Source organism: Hemitrygon akajei, chromosome 13 (genome assembly GCF_048418815.1).
Source record: "Hemitrygon akajei chromosome 13, sHemAka1.3, whole genome shotgun sequence".
NCBI lineage: Eukaryota > Metazoa > Chordata > Chondrichthyes > Myliobatiformes > Dasyatidae > Hemitrygon > Hemitrygon akajei.
In genome coordinates this window covers 13,790,160-13,804,010 of record NC_133136.1, presented here as the reverse complement: position 1 = coordinate 13,804,010, position 13,851 = coordinate 13,790,160, and the positions used below count along the sequence as shown (strand labels likewise).

The 13,851-nt window shown below is 41.5% G+C and overlaps 1 protein-coding gene across 6 annotated transcripts in view; it reads right to left on the bottom strand.

Annotated features, from left to right (window-relative positions):
* Window positions 1–13,851, bottom strand: part of znf532 (zinc finger protein 532) — a 175,843-nt gene that overhangs the window by 107,308 nt on the left and 54,684 nt on the right. For 2 of the 6 annotated variants that reach the window (XM_073064172.1, XM_073064171.1), the window contains exons 1-2: window positions 8,565–8,808; window positions 7,421–7,529 (exon numbers count right to left, since the gene is read on the bottom strand). The exons of 2 other annotated variants lie outside the window; for them this stretch is intronic. The gene's annotated coding sequence lies outside the window, so the exon portion shown is untranslated. Of the gene's footprint in view, window positions 1–7,420; window positions 7,530–8,564; window positions 8,827–13,851 lie in introns of those variants that run through there. 2 more of the 6 variants (XM_073064177.1, XM_073064173.1) reach the window with 2 other exon arrangements.

The window sequence follows — 13,851 nt, the reverse complement described above, 5'->3', positions numbered from 1 at the left end:
AACCAGTCAGTGCAGATCAGAAATAACATCTCCTAACTTGCTGACCTCAAGGATGCATGCTTTGCCCACAGCTCAAATATCTCTACTCCAATGACTATGTGACTAGGTACTGCTCAAATGCCTTCCATAAATTTGCTGATGATACCATTGTTGGCAGAATTTCAGATGGTGACGAGTCATACAGGAGTGAAATAAATCAGCTGGTTGAATGGTGTCATAATAATAGCCTTGCACTCAATGTCAGCAAGGCCAAGGAACTGATTGTGGACTTCAGGAAGGGAAAGTCAAAGGAGGGATTAGCAGTGGAAAGGGTGAGCAGTTTCAATTTCCTGTGTGTGTGTCATCAACTCTGAATATCTATTCTGGGCCCAACATGTTGATACAATTACAAAGAAGCCATGAAAGAGGCTATTTTTCATCAGGAGTTTGAAGAGACTTGGTATGACACCGAAGACTCCAGCAGATTTCTACAGATGCACCATGGAGAGCATTCAAACTGGTTCTATCACTGTTTGGTTTGGAAGGGCAACTGTACAGCGTGGGAAATAGTTGCAGAAAGTTTTGAACAGCCAGCTCCAGTTGTGAACAGCCAGAAAAGCGTTGGGGAAGAAGGAATCTGATAGGAAGGGAGAGTGGACATGGGAGACAGGGAAGGAGGAGAGGACCCAGGGAGAGGTGGTAGGCAGGTGAGAAGAGGCAAGAGCTCAGAGTGGGGAATAGAAGAGGAGAGGAAGAGGAGGGAAAAAATTACCAGAAGGAGAAATCAATATTCATGCCATCAGGTTGGAGACTATCCAGACAGAATACAAGGTGTTGTTCTTCCACCCTGAGGGTGCGCCTCATCTTAGCACAAGTGGAGGCTATGGACTGACATGAAACGACACGGAAATTATTGTCATCTTTGAAGATATGATAAACTTAGTCTACATGCTTTGATGCACATGAGACAAATAAAGCTAATCTATTTTATCTTTTAATCACACTATTTAAAAAGAACAGCTTCCATAGGCTCTCATTTTTTCAGCCTTTGTTGTTGTGCAATAACATACAGTACTCAATGACCCAAACGAGCGAATCAAAACAAGAAAAAAAGCATACAGGTTAGTAGGGTGCATGCTCATTGGGCCAGAATGACTCATTACAAGGCTGTATCTCTAAATAAAAATAAAAATTAAAAATAGAAACTCAAAAGGGAAAACAGAGAACACTGTTCAGGATCACTAGAGAAGGACACATGTACAAATTCAAATCAATTACTATGTTGACCTTGGTGTATAAAAATTCACAACTGGATATCCAAGCACTCCCAACCAGTTAGTGGCTGACCTCAAGCTTTCTTTGTATAAATTCTGAGCTGGCCGTATATCTCAGCCCACTCAATACGTAGCATCCCATCAAACACATCTTTACCTCGCCCCTTCTCTCCGCTTTCAAATGGGATCACTTCGTGATTCCCATGTTCATTTGTCGCTCCCCATTAATCTCCCTCTTATTACTTACTCCTACAAGAGGCAGAAGTGCTACACCTGCCCCTTCACCTCCAGTCAGAGCCCTAAACAGTCCTTCCACATAAGGCAACACTTCACTTGCAAACCTGTTGGGGTCATCTACGGTGACCTCCTCTACATTAGTAAGACCCAATGTAGATTGGAGGACCACTTTGTCGAGTGCCTCCGCTCCATCCTCAAAATATGAAATATCCTGGTGGCCAACCATTTTAATTCCTATCCCCTTTCCCATTCTGACATGTCAGTCCATGGCCTCCTTTTCTGGCATGATGAGGCCACTCTCAGGTTGCAGGAGCAACACCTCATCTTCCATCTAGGTGGGCACCAACCTGATGGCATGAACATCAATTTCTCCAACTTACAGTAATTCTTCCCCCCCTTTCCCCACTCTGCCCCTTTACCTCTTCACCTCACCTGTCTATCACCTCCCACTAATGCCCCTCCTCATTCATTTGTCCCATGGTCCACACTCCTCTCCTATCAGATTCTTTCTTCCCCAGCCCTTTACCTTTTTTACCTTCTTCTCCCCAGCTTCTTATTTCATCATCTACCTAGCATCATCCATCATCTTCTAGCTATATTCCTTTCCCTCCCCCCATCCAACCTTCTTATTATGGGATCTTCCCCCATCCTTTCCAGTCCTGAGGAATGGTCTGGCCCAAAACGCCAGCTGTTAATTTATTGCCATAGACGCTGCCCAAGCTGCTGAGATCCTCCAGCATGTTGGGTGTGTTGCTCTCAGATTCTGCAGATGCTGGATATCTCAGCAAGTCACAAAATGCTGGAGGAACTCAGCAAGTCGAGCAGTATCTATGGCATGGAATGAACAGCTGGCATTTCAGGCTAAGACCCTTCAGCAGGACTGGAAAGAAAGAAAGCAGAAGCCAGAATAAAAGAGGTAGGGGGAGGGGAGAGAACAAGCTGGCAAGAAATAGGTGAGTCCAGGGGAGGGGGAGCCCTAAAGAAAGGTCTTGGCACAAATGTCAACTGTTTACCCATTTCTGGCCTGCGGAGTTTCTTCAGCATTTTCTGTGTGTTGCCAAGGGGGATGTTTGGTAGGTGGGAGAGGAGAGATGAAAGAGAATTGTGTGAGAAGCTGGGAGGTGGATAGTTGGAGGAGGCAGAGGGGAGAGGAGGGAATCTGATTACCACCTAGTGTTTGCCTGCAGGGCACTTTCTCTGTAGCCATTACTCTGTAGACTGTATTGTTACTGTTTTACCTTGTTCTAGCACAATGCATTGTTTATGAATTGATGTGTATGAACAACAAACTTTTCCCTGTACTCAGTACATGTGACAATAGTAATCTAATTACATTTCCAATTAATGGATGAGAGATCTAGCTAAAGATTAACTTTATTTGCCACGAGTACACTGCAACATATATCTCTTGCATCAGGTTGTGCTGGGGGCAACTCACAAGTATCGCTATACTTCTGGCACCAAAGTAAGCCCACAACATACTTCAAAGTTCAATGTAAATGTATTATCAAAGTACGAATATGTCACCAGATACGACACTAAGATTCATTTTCTTGCGTGCATATTCAATAAAGCAAAAACAAAAAAAGAGAAAATAATAATAATAAATAAGAAATAAATATCAATAACATGAAATGACAAGTTTTTGAAAGTGGGTCAATAGGTTGTGGGAACATCTCAGTGTTGGAGCAAGTGAAATTAAGTGAAGTTATCACCTCTGGTTCAAGGGCCTGATAGTTGAAGGGTGAAAACCATTTCTAAACCCGGTGGTGTGAGTCCAGAGGCTCCTGTACCTTCTTCCTGATGGCAGCGGCGAGAAAAGAGCATGACCTGGGTGGTGGGGGTCCTTGACAATGGATGCTGCTTTCCTGCGACGAAGCTTCATGTAGATGTGCTCAACAGTGCAGAGAGTTACCCATGATGGACTGAGCTGTATCCATTTTCCATTCAAGTGCATTGTTTCCCACTGTAACCCTAACCTGTTCATCTTAGAATGTGGCAGGAAACCAGAGCAAACCCATATGGTCACGGGGAGAACACCAAACTCCAAGAAGAGGATGTGACGACATGAGAGGGGAAGAGAAGGGGTGAAGGGGAACACAAGAATGAGGGAAAAACAAAGATGAGCAGGGGAAGGGGAGAGCAGAGAGGAGTGGTTACCAGAAGTTAAAGAAATCAATGACAAAGAATATGAGATGTTACTCCTCCATCCTGCATCTGTCCTCATCGTGGCAGTAGAGGAGGCTGTGGATAGAATGTCAGTGTGTCTCAGTAGTAGTGAAAATGAAATTTAGCAGAGTCTAACTAAAGTCTCATCTGGTTTAGGAAACCTATTGTCCTCAACTTGATAGGCCTCAATGCAACCCTAGACCCACAGCAATAGAGTTCTGAACAGCTCTTGCAGGTCACACAGTAAAATTCCACAGTGGTTCACACTGATAACCCTTTAAGAAAAGCAGAATTTAATAAAAAGTCCTGAAGTACTTTACTAATGCACAGATAAGAATAAGGTGGCACCAAGTGACAAACCTATTAAATATTGACAGGCCTAGAAAGACTGGACATGGAGAGGGTGGTTTCTATATTGGAGGAGTCCAGGATCAGAGGGCACAGCCTCAGAATAGAGGGCCATCCCTTTACAGCAGAGATGAGAAGGAGTTTAGTCAGAAGGTGGTGAATATGTTGAATTCATTGCCACAGATGGCTGTGGAGGCCAAGTCATTGAGTATATTTAAAGCAGATGTTGATACGTTCTTGATTAGTCAGGGCAACAAAGGTTACAGCAAGAAGTCCAGAGAATGGAGTTGAGAAGGATAATAAATCAGCCATGATGGAAAGGTGGAGCAGACTTGATGGGCTAAACAGCTTAATTCTGCTCCTATATCTTACAGTCTTATTAGGATTTGGCCAAAGTAATAGGTTTTAAGGATGTTTCAAAAAGGGAAAAGAGTGGAGAGACAGGAAATGTGGTAAGTTCAAATTGTAGAATATGGGAAGCTAAAGGTGCAGTTCATAATGGTGGAATAGGGAGAAATGCAGATTACATTGAAATCACAGAAAATAGAAGGAGGAGGTCATTCAGGCCATCACACCTGTTCTGTCTATCCCAGTAATATATTCCTGCTCTTTCCCCATACGCCATGATGCCTTTATACACCTAGAGATGTATATTTCTTAGATATATTCAGCAGCTCCAGAGTTCAAAATTAATTTATTATCACCACATACCTTGTCCAAGTACATTTATGCCACCATATAAAATCTTCAGATTTATTTTCATGGAGGCATTCACAATAGATACAAAGAAATAGAATGAAACCTATGAAAAACTGCACACAAAGACAGACAAACAACCAATCTGCAGATGCAAAATAAATAAATAATATTGAGAACAGGAGTTGTAGTGTCCTTGAAAGTACATCCATAGGTTATGGAATCAGTTGTGTTGAGGTGAGTAAAGTTATCCACACTGGCTCAGGAGCCTGATGGATGAATGTAATAACCTGCCTTTACAGCCCTCTGTAAAGTTAAGAAAAGTAGATAATTCCATAATAAATAAATATATAATAGATAAAAGTAGGTTCACCACATCCAAGTAAAAAATAAATTCATTTATTTCAGTCCTACATGGTCTGCCCTGCAACCTGTAACCGTGCTCTCAATTCTAGATGCCCAGGCCAAGCCAAGTCAGAACTTGTTAAGAGTTCACAAAGCTAGGTCACGACACTTACTCTTGCCAAAGACAAACTGCTGGAGGAAGTCATATAGGTCAAGCATCAGCTATGGAGGGTCACCATTTCAGATCAAGACTATGCATTGAGATCTTCTCTTACCAGAGATGGACACTGGCTGGCAATTTTCAAAATCTGCCTTTCAAAGCATCCAATCCAATGCCAGCTCGCAGCTCCAATCCACCACTCATTCACTTCCCTGAACCAGTGGTCCTCAACCACCGCTCCGCGGCCCGGTGGGTGGGGACCACCGCCCTAAACAATTTATTCACTCTCTCCTATAATCTATTAACTCCAGCTTGGTTATTCTTTTTGTTGTGGGATTCAAGGAGGAGTGGTGGGGGAGAAGAAGAGGTGTGGGGGAGGAGTGCTGGAGGAAAATCCATGGAGGGCTCTAAATGTGAAGATGAAAGTTGAATAAAACCATAGTAGTTGGGGTTAGGAAGTCAGTATGATTGCAAACAATGAAAATATCATGAATGTGATACTGGGTAGGCTGATAAATAGGCAGGAAGGTTCCAGAACATCTCCATGATCTCCATTTGCACAAGTGCACCTATTCACTTTACAGCTATGAATGTGTGGCTAAGCACAGCTCTAATATCATATTTAAGTTCACTAACAACATCACGATCGTAGGCCGAATCAAAGGTGGTGATGAATTAGAATATAGGAAGGAGACTGAAAATCTGGCTGAAAGATGGCTCTTCTCCATGTCAGCAAGGCCAAGGAGCTGATTATTGGCCTCAGGAGGAGGAAACCAGAGCCAATATTCAGTGGGGGAATCAGAGGTGGAGAGGGCCAGCAACTTTAAATTTCTTGGTGTTACCATTTCAGAGAAACTTCTCTGGACCCAGTACGTAAGTTCAATCGCAAAGAAAGCACAGCAGTGCCCCTACTTCCTTAGGGCTTTGCAAAGATTTAGCATGGCATCTAAAACTTTGACAACCTTCTATAGATGTGTGGTGGAGAGTATATTGACAGGCTGCATCACAGCCTGTTATGGAAACACCAATGCCCTTGAAAAAAAAATTCTTCAAAAAGTGGTGGATACAGTCCAGTCCATCACGAGTAATATCCTCCCCACTACTGAGCACATCTACATGAAACACTGTCACAAGAAAGCAGTATCCACCATCAAGGGTCCCCACCATCCAGGTCATGCTCTCTTCCTGCTGCTGTCATCAGGAAGAAGTCATCAGAAACTTCATGACTCAAAACACCAGGTTCAAGAACAGTTATTACGCTTTAGCCATCAGGCTCTTGAACCAAAGAAAGATACCTTAACTCAACTTCACTTGCCCCATCAGTGAACTGTTCCCAGAACCTATGGACTCACTTCAAGGACTCTTCATCTCATGTTTTTGATACGTATTGCTTATTTGCTATTATTTTTTTTTTCTTTTTGTATTTGCACAGTTTGTTGTATTTTGCACACTGGTTGTCCACCTTGTTGATGAGGTCTTTCATTGATTTTATTATGGTTATTGAATTTACAGAGTATGCCTCTAAGAAAATGAATTTCAGGGTGGTAATGGAGACATATTTGTACTTGGTTAATAAATTTACTTTGAACTTTGGACGAGGTGATTTATGAAGGATTGAGCATTGGAAGCCAGCCCAGAAAGCATTTGACTAGTCGAGTGAGAGAAAACAACAGCTCTGCTGACCAATTGTTCCCTAGCCAAGTCCGTATCATCACCCCAAACAGCAACCAACTGAGACTGAATGACTTGGAAAAACTTCCTTAAAATCCTAATTCCACAAGACCATATAGTAACCGTAGTTCCTTTTTGGAAACTGGGTCAGGTAGCATCAAGTCCTCATCAATGTCAAGAGAAGGCCCAAGAGTTGGTATGAACGACAGTACCTCCTTTGTCTGTGAGGCATGCACAAACTAGAGTTTATTCTGTCAGGAATTATGCACTACTAACATATGGTGAACTTTTTTTTAATGTAATAGCTTCTACCTGAATACTAAACAAATAAATTCACTATGATCAAAACATCAGCAGTGAGAAGTGGGCCTCTGGACCTTGCCCAATGGATTTTGTTGTGTGTTGACACCAGTAGGCCAAAGATCCTGCAATCTGACCTGCTTCCAAGCCAATAAAACAAAAGAAAATGCAGGGACAGACTGTGACACAGAGAGAATGTGCAGGGAAATAAAATAAATCTTTTAAACCATCAGTTACTCACCCTGAATTAGGCCTCTGCTGCCACTGAGAAGCAACCAAGAACCGTCGTCATTTTCTGCGCCTTAGTGTTCATAAAAAGGAGGTGAAAAATCCATCCAAAATCCTGGCGGCTGTAGTTTTCCCGATTTTAAAGAGAATACCAAAAAGTTTTTTTTTGTGCCCGAAATTACTGGCAGCAAAAGAACAACTTAAATACAGTAACCCAGAAAAGAATAAAAATGTACAACCTGGGTAGGAGGCCTGAGCCTCTTTCAGGTTTGTTGGCATAAAATGCTCAAATTTAACTACTTCCAATAATATTTTGGTGCATTCTAGACATTATTTCCACCTCAGAGTGTCGTTTTGAGAAAGCTGGTGGCCATGATCGAAAAATCCCTCTGGAGAATTGTGAGAAAACAAAGAACATTTCCTCCCTCCTAAGGCTTCAGAGAACCCAGCGTCAGGAAGGCTTTTAAAAGGGAGGTGTCAATCAGAGGCCCCAGAAGGCTTTGTGCTAATATTTAAGTTACAGAAACAGATACACTTCTATAACTTTTCCTTTTTTTAGTTAAATGTAGGCGACAATTTATTTAAAAACAATCCTAGTTTTGTTTTACATATATTATTTTATGCAATATATTGTCAAATTCAACTAGTTAAATTTATGACCATAATTCTCCTGGCATGGTGACTTGCATAATGTAGGATACCGTTCTTGTAGTCTCCTGTGTTATAGTACAAAACTGTGGGGTTTTATGACCCAGATATAAAGATATTGCTAACCACTTTTTATTTTAGAAAGTTCATGCTCTTTAAATTAAAAAGCAACACCAAAATACACCTCCATCTTCTCTGCAAGCAACCCAGCAAAGCGTGTCTTTTCTGCCCCATGCTACGCACTAAAACCCCACTTTGCAGAACTCTAATTAGCATAGAAATAAAAAAGATGGTTCCAGATTTAAATATATGTCCCTGATCCATACACACTGTAGCTCACAGAAAGTAACAGATTACCCCCAATGAATCCACCATCTTTTTTGTACAGGGAACACACAGACCTTCCTTCAGACTTGAACCCCTTGCCTCAAGACAGTGAAACAATTATTTTGATAAAGATATTAACAAACATGCCCATTTATAAAGTATTTAGCATACTATCCACATACCAGAATAGTGTGTCTAGGGTGCAATCATGCTGTTTTGGATGGTACCTTTCTGTAAGCTTCTTGTAAGACTGCCATGAAGGAGGAAGCAATGTAACTCAGTGACTGCATTGTTCATGAGCTGATCTGCTACGAACCAGTTCCAGCCGGTTCCAGCCACCCCACGTACAGCTATGGAAACCTGTACTGCAGCACATAGTCTTTGCCTCTCTGCTCATGCCACATTACTGCAAGGTTTTTACACCCAAAATCTTTGCACTTTAAATTCTTCTTTTCAAAACAAAAAGGCTGCACCTACTGAATAAAGCCAGGCTCCTATTTTTACCCCCCTTGCATGCTGCTGCGATCTCTGGAAAAGCCCACTGCAATAAAGATTTGTGACATTGCAGTCTGAAATGGCTGCACAGTGCCCTCACAGAAATAAAAAAAAATCACAGAGGCAACTGATAAACTTAATGCTTCCCGGTCGTATTTTGGAATATTCACTGAGAGTGTAGTCTAGATTATACCAAATTTTTTAAAAAATAAAGGAGGTGCCACAAAGTTGTTTATTTTTCCTAAAAGCTGCGGAAGCAAATGTTTGCTGTTAAATCAGTAAATCAAATGCCTTCACCACTTTTAGCCAGGAAGAGTCCCCGTGATTTTATTGGGATTTATGGGATCTGACATGCTACAGCAAAGGGAATGCAGATCACAAAACGCCAGCCGTTTGCTGTTTTTAACCACACCCTGAAGCAAGCAGCCATTTTAGAAGCAACTATACATTCTGCCAATTGTTAAATCTTTTTTTACCCAGCAGGGCCCTGTCTTTCATTTTAGCACCTCAGACTCCCAGTTGACAGCAACCTTGGGAACATTCTTTCCTTTAATAGAAAATTCCCAGTTATCCTCCTTGTTGAAGAAAGCTATTGCGAATCCACTTATGACAAAAAAAAGAAACCAGCAGACTCCTAGTGCAAAGAAATGATATTTTACACAAAGTTTTCCTCACATACATTGGAAGTCTAAAAAAAGCCTCAATGGGATACACATATATATATTTTTAAAAGTTTCACTACCAGCTCGATTAAAAACACAAGAAAAAGTGGAAAGGGGGAGGGGTATTATCAGTACGGGCAGCTTCACAGTTTGGGCCACTACATATTAACCGCTTCATGTCCAGTCACTTAAATAGACAGCATTTGAAGATCAGCTTGCATCCATATACTGTTCCTTCTTGCAAAGGTGACGGGTCAGAACATCAGATTTTCTCCCATCCAGTCCATCAAAAGTTAAAAAACAGCTACATGTCTTGCTTGCACAAGATTTAAGGCACTTTGCCAGCCTAGTGAACTAAATGGCATTCACATAAACCTGTTTCCTGTCAGCTGAGAATAGGCAATGTTTTCTTAAACCCAGCATTCATGCTAGTTGAATTCTTCCAGCTGCACAAATCAACATGAAAATAGCTGACAAATGGAGGATTTAATTTTAAAAATTTGGGAAATGTGGTCTGGTTATGTAAGAGTGCAGAGTTTTGCCTGAAGCTAACAGGAAAGCCAGCTGAATATCCCTCTGTACACAAAGAAATACACCAGTTCCTGTTAAATTTAAGCAAAATCATTTTTTTTTAAAAAAAAGTATTTCACAACATTTCATTGATAATCACATCAACACAAACTATCTTAAATACAACAGATTCTGCAGGTGCTGGAAATCTTGAGCAACATATACAAAATGAAACAGTATCAGGCTTAATGTCACTGACATATGTTGTGAAATTTGCTGTTTTGTGGCAGCAGTACAGTGCAGTACATTTTAAAAATATATAAAATTACAATAAAAAATTTACATAAAAGTGCAAAAAGAGAGCAAAAATAGTGAGGTAGTGTTCATGGGTGGGTTCATTGTCCGTTCTGAAATTTGATCGGAGAGAGGAAGAAACAGTACCTAGAACATTAAGTGTCTGTCTTCAGGCCCCTGTACCTTCTCCCTGATGGTAGGAATGAGAAGAGGGCATGTCCTGGGTGGTGGGGGGATGATAGATACCGCCTTTTTGAGGCATCGCCTTTTGAAGATGTCCTCGATGCTGAGGAGGCTCCTCACGATGGATCTGGCTGAGATTTACAACCCTCTGCAGCTTTTCCCTATCCCTTGCATTGACCATACCAGACTGTGATGCAACCAGTTAGGATGCTTATCAAGTCTGCTCCGCCATACAATCATGGCTGATTTATTAAGAGAGCCAAAGTATTTGAATCTTCAACAAAGTTTGCATCTCTAAAGTTTACTTCCATCCTCCAATAGGCAGTGAACAGCACTCAGGAATCTACAAACTAGTTGTTTACCTTGAAACAGCTGGTTGCAGCATCGGAGTCAAACTACTGCCACCCAAATATCGTGCAGCTTCCCAAACAAGCTGCAGGAGGAAACTTAAGGAATAAACAGAACCTTAATTCTTAATACTGTGGATAGCCCATCCTATCTAAAGGTTCAGCTCCTTTACCAAGATAGGGCAAAATGTGTCCCCACTATTCAGTATATCTACAAGGAGCAGCATCCAATCATCAAAAGACACCCCCCCCCCCACATTCTTTTAAATTCCAGTGAGTACAGGCCCAAAGCTGCCAAACACTCCTCATATGTTAGCCTCTTCATTCCCAGAATTATCTTCATGAACCTCCTCTGGACTCTCTCCAATGACAACACATCCTTTCTGAGATATGGGGCCCAAAACTGTTGACAAAACACTAAATGTGCCTGAATAGTGTCTTATAAAGCTTCAGCATTATCTCCCTGCTTTTATATTCCATTCCCCTTTAAATATATGGCAACATTGCACTTGCCTTCTTTACCACAGGCTCAACTTGTACATTAACACATAAATGTACTTAGATAATAAATTTAATTTGTACTTTGAATTAATGTAGAACACAGGGTAAACAAGACTTTTGGTTTGATTCCTTCAGATGCTCTTCAACAAAATATCAGAGGATAATTGTGCTCTTTTGTACCATAATCATTATTTAAATGTGAAAAAGCACAAAATGGCGGTTTCAGCACTTCCCATGAATTGCAGGCACCAAAGGGCCCAGTATATGGATAAGAACTGTCAGGATGGAAAGCAGTTCTTTCCCAGACTGTGAGACTACTGAACTCTCTGCCACTGCTCAAGTCTCATCATGTATGAAGTGCCAGTGCTGTTTACTTTGTGATGTAAATGCATGTTATGTTAAATGTCAATCTTCAGGAATATATTTTTTCATTTGTTAATTTATTTGTGGTAATATTACTGTATGTGTTGTGTGTCAACTATATGTACTGTGTTGTACACATTGGTCCAGAGGAACGTTGTTTTGTTTGGTGGTATACATGTGTACAGTTGAATGTGCAATAAATTTGAACTCAAACATGGCAGCTAGAAGGCTGAATTTAAGCTTAGATTGCGAATAAACTCAGGATCAGAATCTCAGACATCAGCATTGCTCAACATTGTCTGGAGCAGTCAGACCCAGGTAAATCTCTGACAATAGCAGATATCGGATTTTTTTCCTTCGGCCCAATTCCTTTCCAGTCCCAACAAAGGGTCTCGGCCCAAAATGCCAACTGTTCATTTCCCTCCATAGGTGCTGCATTTTGTGTGTGTTGCTCTGGATTTTCAGCATCTGCTGAATCTCTTTATTCCTTTATTCATTTTTCAGAACATGGATATCATCAGCAAAGCCAGCATTTATTGTCCATTGCTTGTGACAATTGCGATGAGATACCATGTTAAAGCTGAAGGACTGTATGTAGACTGTCAGGGAAGGTGTTCCATACTTTAAACCCAGCAAACATAAAAGACTGGTAAATATATTTTACAGATAGGTGCATGCAGTAAATGGCAGGACCCTTGGCAGCCTACAAATTGCATATAATGTATGCTTTTCTTCTAAGTGTTGTCTCTTTAATACTACATTCCTTAAGGTTGTTTTAGCCGAGGATGGTAGCGGGGACAAGCTCCCACTACCTATTAAATTTCCCAATGGTGTGCGTCTCAAATAGCCTCTGACAACCAAGTCCAGGTCCTGGCCTGACGTGTGGCTTAGCCACTAAACCCGGCAGAACCATTTCTACTGACAGGAGAAGGTACATAGGTGGGTAACTGGCATGTTAAATCCAGTCGCTTCCCAAAAAAAATGGGGCTTGCCAGCCGTTGTCAACAGCTTGTCTGGAAGGAAAGCACTGATCTCAAACCTCTGTTGCCTTGCAGTTATACCTACTCATGGGGAAGGCTTTGAGAGGAAACGCCATGGAAAAATCTGGTCTCCATTGTTCCTTTGGATTCATCAGCTGCATGGAGAAGGGAGCTTGCTAAATGGGCAACAGCTTTCTCTCCATATCATACTGCCCTGGCTTGCGTATCACGTAGACAGATGGGATGCAACATCCATGGTCGACCCCAGCCAGCGAAGGGCCTCACTATGTGCCTGTGATACTGCTGGAAGTAAGTTTTCCATTCCACCTGTGAGTACAAGTACTTGTGTGTTCTCCAACAAACTTGATTTTGACTTGACCCAATCCCCAGATCTCGGTGTTTATCAACAATCCTTCATGTCCTAGCAGTTATAGTACTACTACTTCCCAAAATGAGTAATGTCACACTTGCTGGAATTAAAGCCACGGTAGCATAGAGTTTAGTACAACACTATTACAGTTCGGGGCATTCCGGAGTTCAGAGTTCAACTCTGACGCTGTCTGTAAGGAGTTTGTATGTTCCCTTCATGAACTGCATGGGTTTCCTCCACAGGCTCAAGTTTACTCCCATATTCTAAGAAGATGCCAGTTAGAAGGTTATTGTAAATTGTCCTGTAATTAGGCTAGGTTTAAATCAGTGGGTATCTCAGTGGCATAGCTTGCTGGACCACAAGGACCAGTTCCATAAGACCATAAAATCATAAGATATAGCGACAGAATTAGGCCATTTGGCCCATGGAGTCTGCACCGTCATTTCATCATGGCTGATACATTCTCCCTCTCAGCCCCAATCTCCTGCCTTCTCCCATATTCCTTCATGTAACTAATCAAGAATCTACCGACTTTAAACATATCCAATAATGGCCTCGGCAGCCACCTGTGACAATGAATTCCACAGATTCATCACACACTGGCTAAAGAAATTCCTTCTAATCTCCATTCTAAAAGGACACTCCTCTATATTGAAGCTGTGTCCTCTGGTTTTAATCTTCCCCCACCATCCTCTCCATATTCACTCTATCGAGGCCTTTCAATATTCGATAGATTTCAGTGATGGCGCCCCTCATTCTTCTGA